This window comes from Neolamprologus multifasciatus, chromosome 3 (assembly GCF_963576455.1).
Source record: "Neolamprologus multifasciatus chromosome 3, fNeoMul1.2, whole genome shotgun sequence".
In the NCBI taxonomy this organism is placed as follows: Eukaryota; Metazoa; Chordata; class Actinopteri; order Cichliformes; family Cichlidae; genus Neolamprologus; species Neolamprologus multifasciatus.
The window spans coordinates 39300735-39320810 of NC_140441.1; the positions used below are offsets into that span (position 1 = coordinate 39300735).

The 20076-nt window shown below is 40.7% G+C and overlaps 1 protein-coding gene across 1 annotated transcript in view; it reads right to left on the reverse strand.

Annotated features, from left to right (window-relative positions):
- Window positions 1-19733, reverse strand: part of npy2rl (neuropeptide Y receptor Y2, like) — an 87200-nt gene extending 67467 nt beyond the window's left edge. Inside the window, exon 1 of the mRNA XM_085145263.1 lies at window positions 19012-19733. The gene's annotated coding sequence lies outside the window, so the exon portion shown is untranslated. The remainder of the gene's footprint in view (window positions 1-19011) is intronic.
- Between the last annotated feature and the right edge of the window lie 343 nt (window positions 19734-20076).

Below are 20076 nucleotides of genomic sequence, written 5' to 3' on the forward strand. Positions count from 1 at the left end.
AAAACACTACGCAGCTAATAACCAATTACTGTTTCTTCTAATTTTGATTTGTAACTGAAATGTTTTCCTCGCAAACTGAACAGCAGCTTAGCTTGAATATAATTAACATTTCAGTCACCCACTCAGTATCAGTGATTCCAAATGCCACCATTGTCTAAATGCCAGAATAAAGCCGCAGGTGAAATTAAAGAAATTATCTGTGACATTTACATGTCAATGAATAAATAGCCTTCTTTCACAGATCTTACAGTTTTCCCTTTTGGTATTTGTAATGTTCACTGAATGTCAGCTTTTATTTTTATTTATTTTTTTAACAGTCATTTGTTTGGAATGAATTAAGGAAAGGAAACTGTGCAATAAAACATGGGAGGGTATGAATTATATACCAAGGACTAAAGGAGTCGCCATAGTTATAGTTGTATTTTTATTGATTTTTTTATTAAGTTATTCATAATTTACTTTTCTGTTTGTAGTATTAGAGATTATGATATGCTGTTTAAACTATTAGACCAGTTGTTTGGTGGGTTAACAGAAAACAGATTGTTAGTAAACCTGAATGGTTATGGTTAAAAATAGCTTCCTTGTGTCCAAAGTTTTGCATTTATGAACATGTATTAAATGTTAGATTACAGAAGAAAAACTATAAGCATGATATATATTTTAGCAAATGCTGTAAAACTTATCCTGTTTTTAATTATAGAGTTTTTGGCATGCAGTCTTCCAGAACAAAAGGAATTAGGAAGTGAAAAATTATACATTTGTATTTGAAGATAATATACATTTGTATTTGAAGATATTTTAATAAGACCTTATATATTTATTTTAATTTATTTTTTAATTGTAAAGGTTTTAATTCAAGTGAGGGTATTCAGTGTATCATTGCATACATTTTTTTCTCTTTTTTTTCCCTAATTTTTGAAGATCTGATTTGGTCTCCACCATTCACGCTTCATCTGCTTTCTTTCTTCACCCAACCTATAACTGCAACTTAAATCTGACAAAACCACGTCCTTATAACCCAGCCCACGGCCTTTATTGATTTCCTTTTTTTAAAGGCATAAAAACATAAAAATTGTCTTGGCTTAGCAGGATGCTGACATCTGAGCATTTGTGAATGGTCTCTACAGAGAGAAGAAATATTTGCAGATGTGAAATCCAATTTTAATCTTCTTGTTATATTTTTTTTAGTATTTGCCCACAAAAGACTGAACTAAAAAAAATACAACCTGCTGATGGCATTAGATGAAGTCATAGCATCAGTGTTCTGTAGCTGTTCCTTTGCAGACAGTAACACATTTGCACAAAGGTAGTTTGCACAAGTGTCAAACATACAAACACCCAAACAAATCCACTAGTAATTCTACAGTAGCAAGGATGGTAAATCACAAGCTGCGAGGGAAACAAACCAACGATTTATCAAGTCATGAAAATCAATAGTTAGTTTAGTTGTGTATTTTTCTTCCTGTTTTGTACCATAATTTGTTTTTTGTTGTTGTTTGTTATTGGTGACAGCTTATATGACAGAAACAAAACAATGAATAATGTATAAATAAGAAATGTGACTGACAATCCAAAAATGAGAGCTGAGCTACAAAAACACAAAAAAACAGAAATGAAATAAGCAATATGTTGCTTAATATCCTGAGAAGTCACCGCCTGAACAACATCTTCAGTTCAGCCGTTGTCCCATCCTATTCAGGTATAAATCACTGCCTGATTGGATGGGCCGAATGAGAGCCTGTGGCTTGTACTCTTCAGTTTTTGGGACTGAGATTCCCTGCTCGACACACAGTCTGAGGATTAGTGTCACACTGTTGATTACAGATGGAGAGACAAGCTGCTCTCTGGCACACACAAGCCTCTTCTATCTTTCTCGCCCAAGCACGAAAACCCATTTCAGCAAAAATCAACTGTTGAAAATGAGCCTGACTGTTAAAAATATACCTTCCCTGTGTGGTTAGTGAGATTCAAGCAGCTGTTTATCATTAGCACCTCCTGCTTCTTTTGTTATGTGAAGTTGAAGCCAAAACCTTTTCAAGCCTAGTTCTCCTGATTAATGCTAGTAGGAAAATGGTATCAGACTCCCACAGTGTTTTTCCAAAATATATATCCAAGAGCAACCCAAAAATTAAAAATTTATACCCATCACGCATAACACATCAAGTGTTTCAAATGTTTCCTCTGAAAGAATTTACAATGAAAATACAAAGACTGCATATTGCACAAATGGGGTCTTGGTTTGATTTGATTTTGTCCAAGATTCTGGAGGATTTGGAGAGGGTAATGCACCAAAACCCTCTTTGTGATTGCTCCAGAAGAAAAGAACTTTTGCCTTCAGACTAAAAGTTATGCCCTGCTATTCCAACACATTTCAAATGGTGCAAGACACTAACATTTGTAGTTTGTATCACACTTTAAGTTTTGCTGAGCATTTGCAGGCTAGTGACGTCCTCCATGAAAAATGTGGGTTACTGGGATCAAAGCAGTAACAGGGAGGTTTTAAGTGCACCACTGCATAGCTGTTTGAAACCAAATACATCTTTCTTTCTTTTTTTTCTTTTTTTTTTGATCGACCTTTGTTGTTATTATTTATTTTATCTTATTTTCTGTTGTTACAGACGGGACAGACATGACTGAGCGATAGGAAAGGGAGAAAGAAAGAGGAAGGAAAAGAAAAACAGAAGGGAAGAGGGACAGTGAGAAAGGGCACTCAAAAAGAGAAAGAAGAAAAATAGAAATCTCCTGGATCACCTGTTGAGAGAAAAAGAAGAGAAAACAAGCAAAAAAAAAACAGAGCAACATACTAAACACAACACCATCACAACACTAACACACCATCTGTGTGTTGTTGCATATATGTTGTTGTGTAGCAAACAGGACCGACAGCGCACAATGTGCTTGGAAGTAGCAGCCAATAAAGGTGTCGTTTATGCCAATGAACAGTGAACACCCGTGTGCACACCTGTGTGGATCAGCGCACTTGTATTCAAATGGTTTCCCCATGTAATGGTCTGCAAGAGGATGTAGAGAGCCATAGCCCTGTCCCCCAGGGCATGAAGCAGTCATGGAGGAGATCCAGGCTCCAGACACCCAGAGGCCCCAGAGTGCAAGAGCCCAAGGAGGACCACCGGAGGGGCATCCGTGCCACCCTCATGGGAAGGGCTGAGGATCCCCAGACGAGGGGTCACCCAGTAGCCACGGAGCAGAAGCCAGAGGGGGCTGCAGTGGCGTGATCGCCGGCTCTGCCGGCAGCCAGCTGTGCCAGAGTAAACCGAGCCGCAGCCCCAGAGGAGGCCTGACTGAGCAACAGGCACCAGGCCCCGCCAAGTAGTCACCGGGAGTGAGCTGGTACATACCTGAGCGCCCAGCCCCGGACACCAAGAATCACCAACGTACCGACCCCTGAGGGCATCAGTTACCGGCAGGGAGTGTGGTGAGGGGAGATAGGCCTTTGGAGGGTCTGGGAGGTCCCAGAGAGGTGGAGTCTAAGACCCGACCTGTCATATAGACACAGACAAACAGGCACACACAGACACAGACATGCATTCCCACCCTCATGCACACATATACAAATATTCAGCACTCACCCAACGTAGGGATAAACATACATGGACACTGTACACACAAACACATTCCCCAAACAAACTCTATACCCCAGGTCCAGGTACCCTCGCCTCTGGAGGGGAAAACAGCACCTAGACCCAGGAGATGTTCCCCTTTCCCCCGGGGTGGAGGAAAGCAGACCGCCCCAGGCTCCACAACAGCAGGGAGGCCCCGCATCCCTGATCCCAATCGGACTGCCAAGATGGCCCTAGGGAGGAGCAAGATGCCCCTCCCTAGGACCAGCTCCCCCGCTGACCTCAGTAGGCACCCCCGTCCTTTGGCACCAACCAAGGCAAGGGAGCCCAGGCCCATCCAGATCAGGGCCTACGGCAGCAGGACCGCCCAGCCATACAGGACCCAGGGCAGCCCACCCGATCCCACCGCAGAGGAAACTGTACCCACCCTAACATTCAATCATCTCCCAGACTACACAAGACAATAGACAGTAGAAGTTTATTCTCTACCTCTCCTATGACTCTCCCCCACCTGCAGAGTGGACTCCTGCAAATACATCTACCCACAGCTGGCAACATTCAACAACCACTCACGAACCAGTCTGGGAGTATGCATGTATGCACCTAGTGACGGGTGGTCACCAAGTTGACTCGAGGCCACGCCAGTGCAGTGTTGGAGACAGATGGACTGTTAAAATTCAGCATTGATTTCCTCTGAAATTGATTAAGTCTAATTCAAAATGTAGCTGAAGATGATAATCATGTATAATTTGAGGGAAAACACATAATTTCATCAGGAAACTAAAGACTTCCAGTGATCAATTGTGAATTAAGTGAAGCATCTGAACATATGTGAAGGCTTGTTACTGCCAAACACTCAGTACAGTGATGCACGTTTATACTTTATGCTTTTTCTGCTCATGCTCTCTGGGACGAGGACAAAAATAGAGGTGCTGCATGTGACAGAGAATTAAAAAAGAGGAGAGATGAATAAATCAGCGGAATGGTGATGTGCAGCTAAATGGATACAGAGAGCGAGAGAAAGCATCAGAGAGAGCGTCAGACTGAGAGGATGAGTATCTATGTACGAGTGGAGGCCAGAAAATAGAAAAGGATGTTTAACATTTGGGGGATTTTGTCAACACTGAGCAGAACTGACAGAACAACTCTTAGGTTTTTCTTTTCTTTTTGTTTTGTTTTTTTTTTTGTTTTTTTTGGAGGGGGAGGGGGGGGTTGGCTAAATGTAAGCAGCACAAACCTTTTAAAATGCAGCCATCTCAGTCTGAATCAGTTATCTGTTCAGTATTTACTGTATATTGTTATCCAAACAGAGTGAGAGACCGAACCCTCTGGGACAAAGTTGTAGTTATGCACAGTATAGTATAACTTTCACAGCCTTTCTCGGAGACTCTTTGACACTTCAGATAAACAGCAGACAAAAATAATTGGAGTCAAACTGAAGGTCTGAGGAACAAAAAATGCTGTCCCTATTATTTTCAGCGCACAACAACCATACAGGCAATAGTTAGGCACACCAACACTTCGGGACACTGCCCTGTTTCCAGTCTGGCTGCCTCTGCTTCTTCTTCAACTCCTGTTCCTTATTTGCTATCCTGCTGCTCATGATTGGGGAACAATAGATGAGGATGGGCTAATTGGTGATGTTAAAGATTATCCTGACTCCAGCTACACGTCCCAAAATGCATATTTACCAATGAAAGACCAAAGGAAAAAAGATCTTTCCTGGTGAGACAAAGCAAGTTTAAAATGTGGGTATAATTCAACCATTTGGATCATATTGAGGCTTAAAGTTAGCGGTGTGGTCACGTTATTCTACAAATATGGTCACTTCTGGCTCCAAGAAAGCAGCATTGCAACATATGGGGTTATCTGATTGTTGGGATTTTAATTTAATGTGTCCCATATTTTTTTCCTGATTTATCAATTTTGAGGAATTCAAGACAATACCAGTCTCAGTTTAATTGTATTTATTTATTTATTGATAAAAATGAATTTTATGTATTTTATTAATACTAGTTCTAAAAAGTTCCTCTGTGTTGTTATTCTTCTGTGAATGTCACCTACACAGGTGTATAGGACAAATGCATTCTACTTATTCTACTTCTACTTCTGTTTTTAATTTTAATTTATTTATTGATTGCTTTATTTAATTATTTATCTGGAGAGGGTTCAGAACTGTGACATATCAGATGTAGCAGTCAGAAGGTCTGCATACACCCACACAAACCTCTTATCAGGTAAGAGGTTTTGAAACAGGAGATACATGTGGGAAGAGGAGAAGCAGACGAAGTCAGGGAGAAAGAAATGAAGGGAAAAAACATTAACAGAAGATGATAAGAAAGAAAGGAGAGGAGGAATGATGGGAGGGAATCAAAGAACAAAGAGACAAAGAAGGTAAAGACAAAACAAGAGAGAGGAGTATGAGAAACAAAAAAAGGACTGAAGTGTGAATAATACAAAGTGACTGGAGATGGCGTGTACGAGCAGATTTGAAGCTACACTGCTGGATTTGTGCAGCTGCTCACATGCTCCTCACCTGCAGGCCACCTGTCTGACAGTCTAGGATTTATCAAAGCAATAAAGCCGAGATGGACTGAAGTGAAATTAAACGATGGAAGGAGGGAGGGGAGGGAAAAGTCTAGCTGTAGGATGTAAATGTCAACTCTATCCACCGGGAAAAATCTTTCGAACTCAGCTGAGATGGGAGGTAAAAAGGAAAAGACGTCTATTTACTTTTACACTAACAACCATTTTGGTGCTTTGTGTATTTTTCTCCTAAACTAAAGTATTTAAGATTTATGGTTTTTATAACATCTGCACAGCTGCTGTTTACACAGAAAAGTCCATTTCTGCTGGGGAGTTCTTAATCCTCCTCTGTACCCAGTGGGACCTTATCTGTTGGTCTAATAAAACGTGATTCACAACCCTCAAACAGTACTGTGGGGGTGATTTTTCCTATTGAAGGTATGAGGAATTATTACATTATGTAAAATGCATTTTAAAAATGTACAGTTTAATTCAAGAAGTTTATTGAGGTATAAAGTGGATATAAATACAGATCTTTCAATTTTAGAAACAATGACAACTTAGGAAGTGGACACAAACTCAAATAATGGTTCATCTATTAACATTATCCAGGTCACCATCATTCACCCTATGTTAGGGTTTTAGGTTAACATCCACCTCTTTCAATAGACTCTTCTCCTATTTAGAGAAAATGGAAATGCTTCTAACAACAAAACAAAGTTAATGCATTAGACAAGAATGGTGATATCTCAGACCCATATTAGATTTATTCATGGTGTTCCTCAAGGCTCTACCTTTGGTCCCCTGTCTTTCTCTATATAATGCCTTCTATGATAATTCCTTCTGGATTCTCAGTTAAAACATGCACATTTTGCTGGCATTTGGTCAAAGTAAGTCCTCCAAAGTTCTAGATAGCTAAAATATCATTTTATATATCATTTCTCATCTAATTTTCTTTATGTCTTGTCTTCCATGTTTCTGCTTGTTTGATATCTCAATTTTTAATGTCTTTATGGCCATATGGGATTTCAAATTATGTTTAGGTGGTTTCATGTCTGATTCTTATTATTTCATGGAAATTATGTCATTCTGGTCATAATTGTGAACACCCAAATCTGTTATTCATAATTTGTTAGGTTTATGCCTGATTTTGTTGTTATTTTGCCCATTTATATTAATCTTCTCTAATTCTCCAATTTTGTCATATTGTATATGTTTTTGCACATTTTGCTAAGTTTACAGCAATATTTTGTGATTTTTGAGTTATTTTGCATAATATTCACAGTAACATTAATTGTTTTATGTTATTTTGGTTATTTTGTATGTCTTTTGCCCATTTTAACTCAGTTTTGTAATTTGTAAAATGTGGGGGTTTGTATCTTACTTTTGTAATTATTGCACACATTTTATGATTGATATTGTTAGTATTTTCAGTCTTCTTTTCCCCATTTTGGTCATTTTAGCGTTAACCTTTCAATTCATTTCAGTTTTATTTGTAAAGCACTAAATCACAACAACAGCTGCCGGAAGCCCCTTTTTATATTGTAAGGTAGACCCTACTATAGCAGCCATTTGTGAGGGTTTTCTTTCTTATTTAAGGAAGTTAAATAAGAAAAAAATCATTTTGCTCTTTTTAGGTCTCAGTTTGATCATTTTGGATCTGGGAGGGCATTGTCTTGTTTTGGTAGTATGTGTCTTATTTCTGTGTGCCATTCTGGTCATTTTAGATCTTTTGTCATTTTGCATCCATTTGTGGGCATTGTGCATTCTTTTTTGGTCATTAAAAATCTAATTCTGACAATTTTTATTCATTGTTTGCAGTCTTTATGGTTACTTTATGTCCCTTTCTGCTCATTTTGCATTTTCGTTGTATTTTCTGCATGCTGAAATCATGGCCTGCCCCATGGCCTATTAAATAACACATTCAAATTTGGGGGTGTTTTCTCTCATTTCTATTATACTTTTATTTTGTATTTGTTTTCCTTCTGTGTATTCTTTAAAAACCACTTTGTAAGATAGTTTTGGAATGTAAAAAATAAGCTACAAAAGTTTGTTATTATGATTGCTTTGCTGCATTCGACCTTTTGCTTGTATTGCTAAGGTAGGAGCTAAGCAGTAAACAAGAGCTACACAGATGCACAAAATCCCATTTACATAAAAAGACAGTCAGGAAAAAGAAAACATACAAGGACAGACTGAAAGAAATGGGTCAGCTGAAGTCATAAACCTTATGGCATCAGTGAGTGGTTTTAAAGGTAGTAAAAATGAGATGTAAAGTTCAAAGCCATGTTTACAACATGTTTTCAAGCCATAAAGATATAAGCACACAAAAACAAACACACATAAACGGAGTCAATATATGTGGACTTATTAAAAGAGTGAAGTCGGTGGTTGTACGACTAATGGAACACTAACAGCCCCTGCGAGTGTGGGTGGTAATCGTCTGTTGATAAGGAGATAAACACGTGGTTTTATGGTTGAATGCTGAAACAAAGTCAGCTGTAAGCTCAGTAATAATGTCAGGTTTATTTAACTCATCTGAGAAAGATGAAGATGGGCACACGGTAGAGGATTAACATCAATCAGAAACGGGACAAGATAAGGGTGGCCACTGCGGGCAAACAAGCTAGAGTGGTTCGGAGAAGTTGTTCAGCTACACAAACATTTTTACTACTCTGAACAATGAATGAAGCAATCTGGTGTGCTAAAAACAATAATTTAATCAACTCCAACTTCCAACTCCGAGTTGGAAATCCTCCAATGTAAATGGCTTGCTGCTCTTTTTATTCTTTTTATATATTGTTCACATACTTTGAGTTATGTGTTGCATACAGAAGAATGAAAAAAAAAACAGACAGGAAGAGATGAGGAAGACAGCATATTAGAGAAATGAACAAATGAAGCCATGTGCAACCAGGCTCTTTGATTATCTGATTGCTGACATGTACAGTTTTAAATGAGACCTCTTAATTAATCCGCCTAGCTCATTTTGTTTTTTCTGCTCATTCAGACTGACAAGATGCTCCGACGGGCACGAGCACATCATCAGGAAATAATGTCTGAGAGCAAAAATCATATTGAACGTTCTGTAATAACGCAAATGAGATGCAAATGATCAGAGCTGCACATCAAGCATCGTATTTAAGACACGGAATGATGAAAAACTCATCCCACAACAGATTTACATGCACAGATATGATACGATTCATGGTTAACACTTTGCAAAAGGCAAAATTAAAAATTAGAAAAGAGGCTTAAATTCATGTCACAGCTATCTTTCAGATTAAAAAGATAGATTTGATTCAACCCAAAAGTTCATGTTACAGCAGCAAATTCAACAATTACTAACCGTTTAAAAACAAATGGATCACTTATAGACACTCACCAGACACTTTATTAGGTACACCTGTTATATATGGTCACATTGCATGGCATTAACACTGTACATGCATTCATGTAGATGTGGTCAACATCATGCTGCATTTTAAAACTGAGAATCAGAATGGGGAAGAAAGGTGATTTAACTGACTTTGAACACAGCCATCTCTTGGGTTTACTGAGAATGTTCCAAATAAAGAGAAAATATCCAGTGAAAATGCCTTGTTGATCCCAGAGGACACAGGAGAACGGCCAGACTGATTCATGCTTATAGAAAGGCAACAGTAACTCGAATAACAACTCAACCAAGGAATACAGAAGAGCATCTCTGAAGGCATGACACGTCAAACCTTAAAGCAGATGGGCTAAAGTAAAACCAGCAGAAGATCACACTAGGTGCCAGGAAGAACAAAACCAAAACTACAATTCACACTGACTCACCAAAACTGCACAACAGATGCTTAGACAAAGGTTGGCTGGTCTGATGAGTAATAACACCACCATGTCACAAAACTTGGATCATCACAAACTTGTTTGTTGAATATGAAAAAGAGTTCACTGTAACCCAATGGCCTCAGTAGTCAGCAGATCTCAATCCAGTAGAGCACCTCTGGGATGTGGTGGAACAGCAGATTCTCATCATGGATATGCAGCTGACAAATTTGCTGCAGATTTGTTTGTGTAGATAAGGACAAAAATCTCAAAGAAATGTTTCCAGCACGTTGTTGAATCGATGCCATGAAGAATTAAAGCAGTTCTGAAGGTCAAAGGGTGTCTTGAGACATACCAAATAAAGTGGCTGTTGAATTTCCCACCATTATTTTCTTGTTTTTAAATCACAACATCATGACTTTTCCTCTTCAAAGTCCAAAGCTAGAGGCTGGAGGAGTTGGTGGTGGAGCGAGTTATTACACCACTCACACTAGGAGCCACAGCTTGAGACTTACAGGTCTCGGTTACAGTTTTCCATCAATCAACTTTTTGGATGTTTGACCTTGATTTGTAAGACAGAGGTCACTTCCATCTCCGGTAGACAAGAGAGAAAATATATTTCAGGAGATGATGGCGGGTTACAGCCTTCAGGATAGGAGGCAGAATGATTGAAAGGTGATACAGCGAGATGGAGGGCGGGGCTAAAACAGAACGTTTGCTGCCTCAGGGGGAAAAGCTGCAAAGCTGCGTGTTGAAGCTCAGCTGCCAGCAGCCATTAGATCACCCTCCGTCTGTGTGTGTTTGTGTGTGTGTGTGGGGGGGGTTGTTGATAATCTCTCACACGGCTTCCTGTTACTTTAATTGCCCAACATCTGTAGCCATGGTGTGCTCATTAGACAGGAGAAACAGTGAAACAATGGGGAAAACACACTGAGGGAATCACACCTCGACATCCTCAGTCCTGGTGTGTGTTATGTGTGTGCCCTGAAATCAGACAACACACACGAGCAGCAGGGTGATTGGTGGTGAGGCCTGAGCACGCGAGTGTGGGGCTTTTTGTGATTATGTAACCATGTGAACAGACACACTGAGAGAAGCGCCGGTTGTACATGCCGGGATTATTCCCATTTTCTGTTGGTCACATTTGTGAGTGCACTGTGGTGGCACATGGTGGGTTCCTATTAGATGCCAGCGCCATGGTAACACTGATAAAGGAGAGTCAATTAGGACCAATATTTGGTTGAATGGTATGGATGCAGTCCCCTGCAGAAAAGATAGATACCACAATATAATGCCCTTTCATTCAGGTTAAGCATTGTGGTGGCACATATGCAGCTCAAATGATGGTGCTGACACCATGGAAACTGCGTCGAAGGTGAATTAGCTACTGCGTTTTTTTTTATTAAGTACAACAACAATGACGAAAAAAGTTGGGATGTTGTGCAAAATGCAAATAAAAATAGAATGTAGTAACTGAAAATATCACAAACACCTTTTTTATTCACAACAGCAAATAGAAAACATATCAGATATTAAATACATGAGAAAACTATTATTAGTTTGAGTTTGATGGAACGAATGCATCTCAAAAATGTTGTGAGGAAACAAAACAAAACAAAAAGCTAGAAAAATAACTGGTGCTAAAAAGAAACTGGAAACAGCACTGGATGCTCATCTGGTGGTCTTCAGGCACTCAGGTGGCTCTACATTAAAAACAGGAATGACTCACTGGAATTTACAGTACTAGAGGAACATGCCATCCACAAATGCAGGTTAAAGCTCTAACATGCAAAAAGGACACAACCTGAATGGCCATGATCCAGAAACACTGCTGTCGCCTCTAGACCAGAGCTCATTTAAAGTGGAATGAATTAACATGGAAACCACAGATACTGTGTCCCCAGAGTAAAGAGGCGAGGGACCACCTAGGCTTTTTTATCAGTGTTCAGTTCAAAGACCTGCATCACTGATGGTATGGACGTGCTTCAATGTCTTATATGGAATCAGCAGTTTGCACGTCAATGCTTAAACGTATATGCAGGTTTTAGAACAATATATGCTCCCATTCAGAAGACATCTCAACATTCATCTCCCTTGAACACCGAAGCTAAATAACCTGAACAAGAGATCTGAAAGCCCAACAACTGTATTTCACAGAAAGCGATTTAGACCCTGCAAGCAAAAGCAGACAAAACTTCAACTCAGAGCTACAGTTTGACATATTTAAAGTGCTATATCATTCATGTGTGAATCAATCTCTATTCAGTATTCATGTTTTGATTTTTCTGATATGTCCATTAGCACTCTTTCAAAACATATATCAGTCTCAGTTCATAACGGTCAATCCAAGCAGACGCCGTTACTTCTTGACAAGACTCAGTGAGATTATATGAGCCTGAGAAAGCGCAAGCAGCTGGAGGAAACTAGCAGTATGAGTGATACCACTGTCAAAACAAGCTCAGTGAGTGACAGTGACTGATCGATTAACCGGTCAGACTGACACATCAAAGTCTGATTCACTGTAATCAATCAAAAGTGGCATATCCAACAGAGGAGGAGATTAAAGAGCCTGGAACATCAAGTGACTGTAAACCAGCTCTGTCAGTCACAATCTGCTACTGCAGTCAAGATGGAGTGAGTGTATGTAAAGTAAGTCTTCCTCTCCTTGTTAATATACCTGCACAGTAAAAAAAAAAAAGACATTCAAAACAAATTCTGAATACACCCGTTATGACTGTGTTGGACTCAGAAAGCTCAAAGTTCACCGTAAAGCTGCCAAACATAAAGTTCAGTGCACATGAAAATATCCGTGAAAGTGTAGAACTGCAACTATAGACCATATACAGTGGGGCAAAAAAGTATTTAGTCAGCCACCGATTGTGCAAGTTCCCCCACTTAAAATGATGACAGAGGTCAGTAATTTGCACCAGAGGTACACTTCAACTGTGAGAGACAGAATGTGAAAAAAAAAATCCATGAATTCACATGGTAGGATTTGTAAAGAATTTATTCGTAAATCGGGGTGGAAAATAAGTATTTGGTCACCCCAAACAAGGAAAATCCCTGGCTCTCACAGACCTGTAACGTCTTCTGTAAGAAGCTTTTCTGTCCCCCACTCGTTACCTGTATGAATGGCACCTGTTTGACCTCATCATCTGTATAAAAGACACCTGTCCACAGCCTCAACCAGTCAGACTCCAAACTCCGCCATGGCCAAGACCAAAGAGCTTTCGAAGGACACCAGGAAAAGAATTGTAGACCTGCACCAGACTGGGAAGAGTGAATCTACAATAGGCAAGCAGCTTGGTGTGAAAAAATCAACTGTGGGAGCAATCATCAGAAAATGGAAGACATACAAGACCACTGATAATCTCCCTCGATCTGGGGCTCCACGCAAGATCTCATCCCGTGGGGTCAAAATGATCATGAGAACGGTGAGCAAAGATCCCAGAACCACACGGGGGGACCTGGTGAATGACCTGCAGAGAGCTGGGACCAAAGTAACAAAGGTCACCATCAGTAACACACTACAACGGCAGGGAATCAAATCCCGCAGTGCCAGACGTGTTCCGCTGCTGAAGCCAGTGCATGTCCAGGCCCGTCTGAAGTTTGCCAGAGAGCACATGGATGATACAGCAGAGGATTGAGAGAATGTCATGTGGTCAGATGAAACCAAAGTAGAACTTTTTGGTATAAACTCAACTCGTCGTGTTTGGAGGAAGAAGAATACTGAGTTGCATCCCAAGAACACCATACCTACTGTGAAGCATGGGGGTGGAAACATCATGCTATGGGGCTGTTTTTCTGCCAAGGGGACAGGACGACTGATCCATGTTAAGGACAGAATGAATGGGGCCAAGTATCGTGAGATTTTGAGCCAAAACCTCCTTCCATCAGTGAGAACTTTGAAGATGAAACGAGGCTGGGTCTTCCAACATGACAATGATCCAAAACACACCGCCCGGGCAACAAAGGAGTGGCTCCGTAAGAAGCATTTGAAAGTCCTGGAGTGGCCTAGCCAGTCTCCAGACCTCAACCCCATAGAAAATCTGTGGCGGGAGTTGAAAGTCCGTGTTGCTCGGCGACAGCCCCAAAACATCACTGCTCTTGAGAAGATCTGCATGGAGGAATGGGCCAAAATACCAGCTACTGTGTGTGCAAACCTGGTAAAGACCTATAGTAAACGTTTGACCTCTGTTATTGCCAACAAAGGTTATGTTACAAAGTATTGAGTTGTATTTTTGTTATTGACCAAATACTTATTTTCCACCCTGATTTACGAATAAATTCTTTACAAATCCTACCATGTGAATTCATGGATTTTTTTTTCACATTCTGTCTCTCACAGTTGAAGTGTACCTCTGGTGCAAATTACTGACCTCTGTCATCATTTTAAGTGGGGGAACTTGCACAATCCGTGGCTGACTAAATACTTTTTTGCCCCACTGTATGTATGAAGAACATGGGTCTAAAACAGTGGTTCTTAACATTGTTGGAGGTACCGAACCCCACCAGTTTCATATGCGCATTCACTGAACCCCTCTTTAGTGAAAAATAAAATATAGTTTTTTTCAAATTCAAGACATAGATGTGTTTTTTATTGGTGCACAAAATGAACCATGCATGTCATGGCGGAGGCTCTGCCAAACCCCTGAGACCAACTCACCGAACCCCTAGGGTTCCATCGAACCCAGGTTAAGAACCACTGGTCTAAAAGTTTAAGCTGATACAGATGTTTTTTAAACCTGCATTCTCTCAAATGACCAGCAGGGGGCGACACTGGTTGCAAAAGGAACACATTTTCTTGTCAGTTCATCAAACACTAAAACACTTGCATCATTTAATCTATTAATTTGTGATTCTGGACATTTTCTCAAAAGCTACTTGGTTAGGTTTAGCCACTGAAAACTCGTCTTTAAGACTGGACAGAAACTCCTTTCCACTGGACCTAAGGACTGTGAATTCTATTGATACCTTTAAAAACTAACTCAAGACCCACTTGTGCAGACTTCCCTGTATTCAGTTTTATATCTTTATACTGTTTCAATTGATGCATCTTATTCTGTATTGCAAAGCTTTTTGTGAATTTCCTTCTTGATAAGAACCTTGAGGTAGTGAAAGCTACTGATTTATGTCCATTGCTCAGTCGAGAGTAAAAACTAGACTAAATACAGTACAACGACCTGTCCTAATTTAATTTTGATTTTGGGTTGGGGTTTTTTTGCAAATACTTGTGGAGACCAAATAGTCCCCCAGAAATTGAAGGTGTTGCACGTTCAACTTCACAAGGTCATTGCATAGGTCTTCTTGTGGGCGGCAGTTTGTCTCCAAACCCAACTCGGACTGGCTGCTATCACTGTTATGCAGTCTAACTTAGACGTCTAACTTAATTGCTGTATTATCACAAACAGATAATCATGTAGGAGTGCCATGGTGATGTGGTGGTTAGCACCATCCCCTCACAGGAAGAAAGTCCTCAGTTTGAATCTACTGTTCGGCTAGCACCCTTCTAGGTGGACTTTGCTAATTTCCCCCCCCCCATGTCTATGTGGGTTCTCTCAGGTACACCGGACTCCTCCCACATCCTAAAAGCATGTATGCTAGGTTAATTGGTGATTTTAAATTGACTATGAATAGTTATAACTCTTTCTGCAATAAATAGGCTACTTGTCCAGGGGTTTACCCTGCATCTCACCCTGCAGGAGCTGAGATAGACTCCAGCTCTGTAACCCTGAAAAGCAAGAGAAAAAAAATGGATAGCAATTGCATGTAATTGCCAACTTGACCTCATTCAATTGCAGAATCATTATCCTATTGCTGTTTTATTGCCAACTTGATGCAGCAAAGTTGCTCTGAAACAGCAACTCATATAGATCAATTATAGACCAGATCGCCATCATCAAAGCCATTCTAAATGCATCTAGGTTGCAAGTTCATTGCATATATTCACAATAACCTTTGCTGTTCCAGCCACTGTTTTCCCTAATGTGACTGTAGCACTATGCACAAAAAGCTACTTGGTTAAGTTTGGGAAACGATACCTTCCTGTTTGGCACGAGACTGGGTTGAAAAAGTACACTTATCTAAAGAACTCTATGAACAGAACAGAAGAGCTGCGTCTCTGCTGGCAATGCTTCCAAACAATGTGCTCAAAGCACTAATGCCTCAATTCAAACTGTCACACTGTTGCCTTCCTAGTATCAGAAAACAAGACTAAACTGACCAAACACAACGTAAAATTGACTCAGCGGTCATTCCAAACATTAATACGCACCTGAATATACTTGACACCCAGGCGTTCTAACAGTAAACATTAACCAGATATATTGGAGTCAACAAGCACCTGTAGCATGGATACTGTAAAGCTGAACAGGAGCTCCTCCAGGAGCAGCAAGGTGCTGGTGAACTCACCTGTGCAGCACAAACCCTCCCTGATCGCTCAGCTTCCATTCCACTGAGAGCTTTCAGAGCGCTGTTGCTGCTCTACAGACTCACAAATGGCAAACAGGAAGGAGCTGCACATGATTCAGGATCCAGTGTGCATCTCTGGACCAGGCAGCAGCGTAGGCGTGTTTGATTAAGGCTGCTGGACACACATGCCGAGCGGAGCACCAATTTGGTCATCGATAGCTAATAATTAATTTTCCACAGCTGATATTTTGATATTGTGAGCTGGTCTCAGGTTGTATGTCAATGGGACTAAATGTTGTCACATAGGACTTTAAAGTATATTAAGTAATTTGCTGACTTCTGAATCAGATGGTACACAGAAATGAAAAGCTTGTTTTCCTCAAGCTGGATTTACTATCTGTTCATCTGATGAACAACATCTATGTTAGAATTTCAACATCCAGGAACAGTGTGTACCATTTAAAAGGTGGCCACATTAAAATGTGGTCAGACGGATGAATTACTGGAAGCAGGTAACCAGTAGGGATGGGTATCGTTTAGGTTTTATCCGATACCAGTACCAAACCGGTACTTTTGAAACGGTGCCGGTGCTTAAACGGTGCTCGAACCGGTGCTTAAAGGATGGAGAACACAAACTTTGTCCAAAAACCTCTTATGTTCAGCTGTTTTTTTGTAAAAAGATAACAATGTTAGCCTTTTCTGCAGCTATTTATGGTATCACTCTTGGCTGGAAGCAGTGCTTAATCAATGGAAAAAACACAAACTTTGTCCAAAAACCTCTCATGTTTAACTGTTTTCCACTTTTTCTTTGGTCATTTTAGCCTTTTTGGCCAGGGTGAAGGGAGTATCTACCATCAAACAAGAAGACAGCCGCATGTAACTACGACGGTGTTTGCTACTTCACCTTACATGCATTAATGTAATAACGTGGTTAGCCTACTCAACGTAAATTACACACGGACAACATTAAGCTACTCACGCAGAGAAGAACGGCTGCTGCTGCCATCATCATCCATCATCATTTCTGCTACACTGGCAGGGCTAGGGGCCAGGACTCTCCTCTTCGGGTTTTTGGGGGATGTTGCTAACTCGATAACAGGCCCACTATACCATGCACATCTACTCGATAACGCAGTAGATGTGCATGGTGTGAGGTCTCGCAGCAAGGTATCAAATACGGTGCATTTCTCGGCTTTTAAAAAAACGCAATGCATCGCCAGGTGTTTCATCAGATTCGAGGTGTTACCTCCTTTGACAGTATCACAGTATCAGCTTAAAGCACTTGTTGCAGGCTGCTGAGTTTGCATCTTTTGCTGTAAAGTACAGCCAGGCTTTGACCGCTTCGCCTTGGGCATTTTTAATCTGTAGCTCTGCTCTAAAAGAACGTACGTACCTGGACCCGCCTACTACGCTTGCAAAGGTAAAATGATTGACTGGAATCCAAAGTGTATGACATCTCAGGGAAAAAAAGCACCGAAATAAAGCACCGAAATGTGCGCTGCTTTTCGGTCTGGTTACTACCGTTTATGTCATGGCACCGGATACCGGTACCCATCCCTAGTCACCAGCTGTCAGCTCAGAGAGGAAACCTCACTAAGCCTCTGATTCTTTTTAAGACCTCAGACAGAAACAACCAACATTAGGACTTTTCTTAAGCCTGCGCCTTTCTGTCGTCTCAGAAGCCACACTGACACTCAGAGGCACACATTAAAGTGGGTGTTTGTGGGCGAATCGTTGGAGGAGAAGTGTGCAGGACAGATTTCTGCTGGAAATGATGGTTTAATATTTAAACAGCTGCACTCCTTATCGCAGGGAGGATAAGACGAGCAGTGAACATGTGCAATCACGGCGCTGTTGTTTCTCTCTCATTTAACAGCATATCAGCGCTGCGTGCGAAACCAACATTTGCTTTTAAAGGACACATTTTCAACGTGGAGACCATTGAGACCAAAATAACACTAAAACTAAAGCTTGTACTAGAACTTTTAGAGCCAAAACTTTCTGAACACAGTACCTACTTCTGGTGTGTATATTCACAATATAAAGAAGACATACTCTTGGGTGTCTTCTTTATAATCACCAGAGTCTAACTGAGACCAGTGAGACACACACAATACTGCATACATAACAATTCCAAAATAATTTTAAATGATATATATATATATATATATATATATATATATATATATATATATATATATATATATATATATATAATGAAGTGAAAAAGTACATAAAATGTAAATTAATAAAATAAAATAAATTTATAAAAATCAAAAAAAGGAAAAGGAAAATGAAAATATTAGAAAAAATAAAAATTAAATTCATGAAATTAATTAGGATGAACTAAAATATTTTTAAAAAGTATTAAATTACTTGTATTTATTTTTACGTGAAAATCAAATAAATGAAATAACAATGTGAAATTGGATTAATGGAAATGAACCGTGAAAAGAAAATAAGGCCGTCCTATTAATAAAAAATAAAAGTGCGAAAAGTTTAAATTAGCCCCACATCTGAAGGCTCGCTCTTTTTTCTCGCGCGCATTTTGTATTCACTGTAAATCAGCGTGCGCGTGCGTCCATAAGTGCACGTGTGCTCGCTTACAGTACAAGCGTGCTTCCTGTACTGACACAGCAGGTGCATGTGTGAGCGCGTGGTGCGCGTGCGTTCCTGACACACTGACCTGCTCCGAGTCTCTCCTCTCAGGCGCTCAGCGCTTAGCTCGGGTCCCGGTACCGCTCTCTGATCTCGGCTCTCTCCTCTCTCTTTCCCTGGCAGCCCGAGCGGAAAACCCCGGGAAGATTCACGCGGCTCCCGGCTGCCATCAACATAAATAAATAAAACAAAATCTTGAAATCTAATTTAAAAGGGAAAAAAAATAACAAAAAGAAAGGAAGAAAGGGGGCGGGTGTCTGACGTTGGTTGAGAGTTTAAATCCCCATCCTCTGGATCCTCGAGTGTAAGTCCCGCTTACAAGTCTCTCTCCTCTGCCCGCTTCTTTCTCTCTCCAATGTCTTTTTGAATTTACCCAACCTGGAGCGGGAAGCTAGGTCTCGGTTGTCCTTTGCCCTATTTTAGGAAACAATCACTCGGCTGCTGTCTGAGGCAGCGCTGACATCCGCGCCTCTGTCACTTTGGATCAGCGGAACCCGCCGGTAAGTTCGGCCCCCAAACGAGCCTCCAAGGAGCCGAGGACACTTTTAAAGACGGAGTCACCTCCTGCACGGAGAGCAAAATGTAAACGTACACACTCTACATCGGTGTTTAAAACATGCACATATGTTCTCCTCCTGCTCTCTCTTCTGCTGGTCTGTGCGCTCTGGACACGGACTGAAAAGCTTTACGCACGGCGCGTAAAAAGGACTGGAGGGTCATGGGAGGAGGGCTTCTCGTTTATAAGAGGGGAGGCGAGAGAGGAACGTGGGGAGGGAGAATAGACAAGGTGGTGAAGACTGGGGGAAGGGGGGAGAGACAACGGGGCGTGTGTGTGGAGGGGGGGGCGTATGGAGATACTGGAAGCTATGTGAGGGAGGAGTTAATTTTCATTTTATTCATCCATCCATTGAATTTCTGCGGCTTAGATGCTTAGATCTCCCTTTCCTCACCCTCCACTTCCAGTTCTTCAAACGTGGGCACAGAAAAATCATAGCAGCTCCACTGTGGCCTGGGCTCAAGGGTTTTCTCACTGAGGCATATGCCAAAAAAAAGTATCCAGGTGGCATTCTGAACTGCCTTATCTTCTTTTATT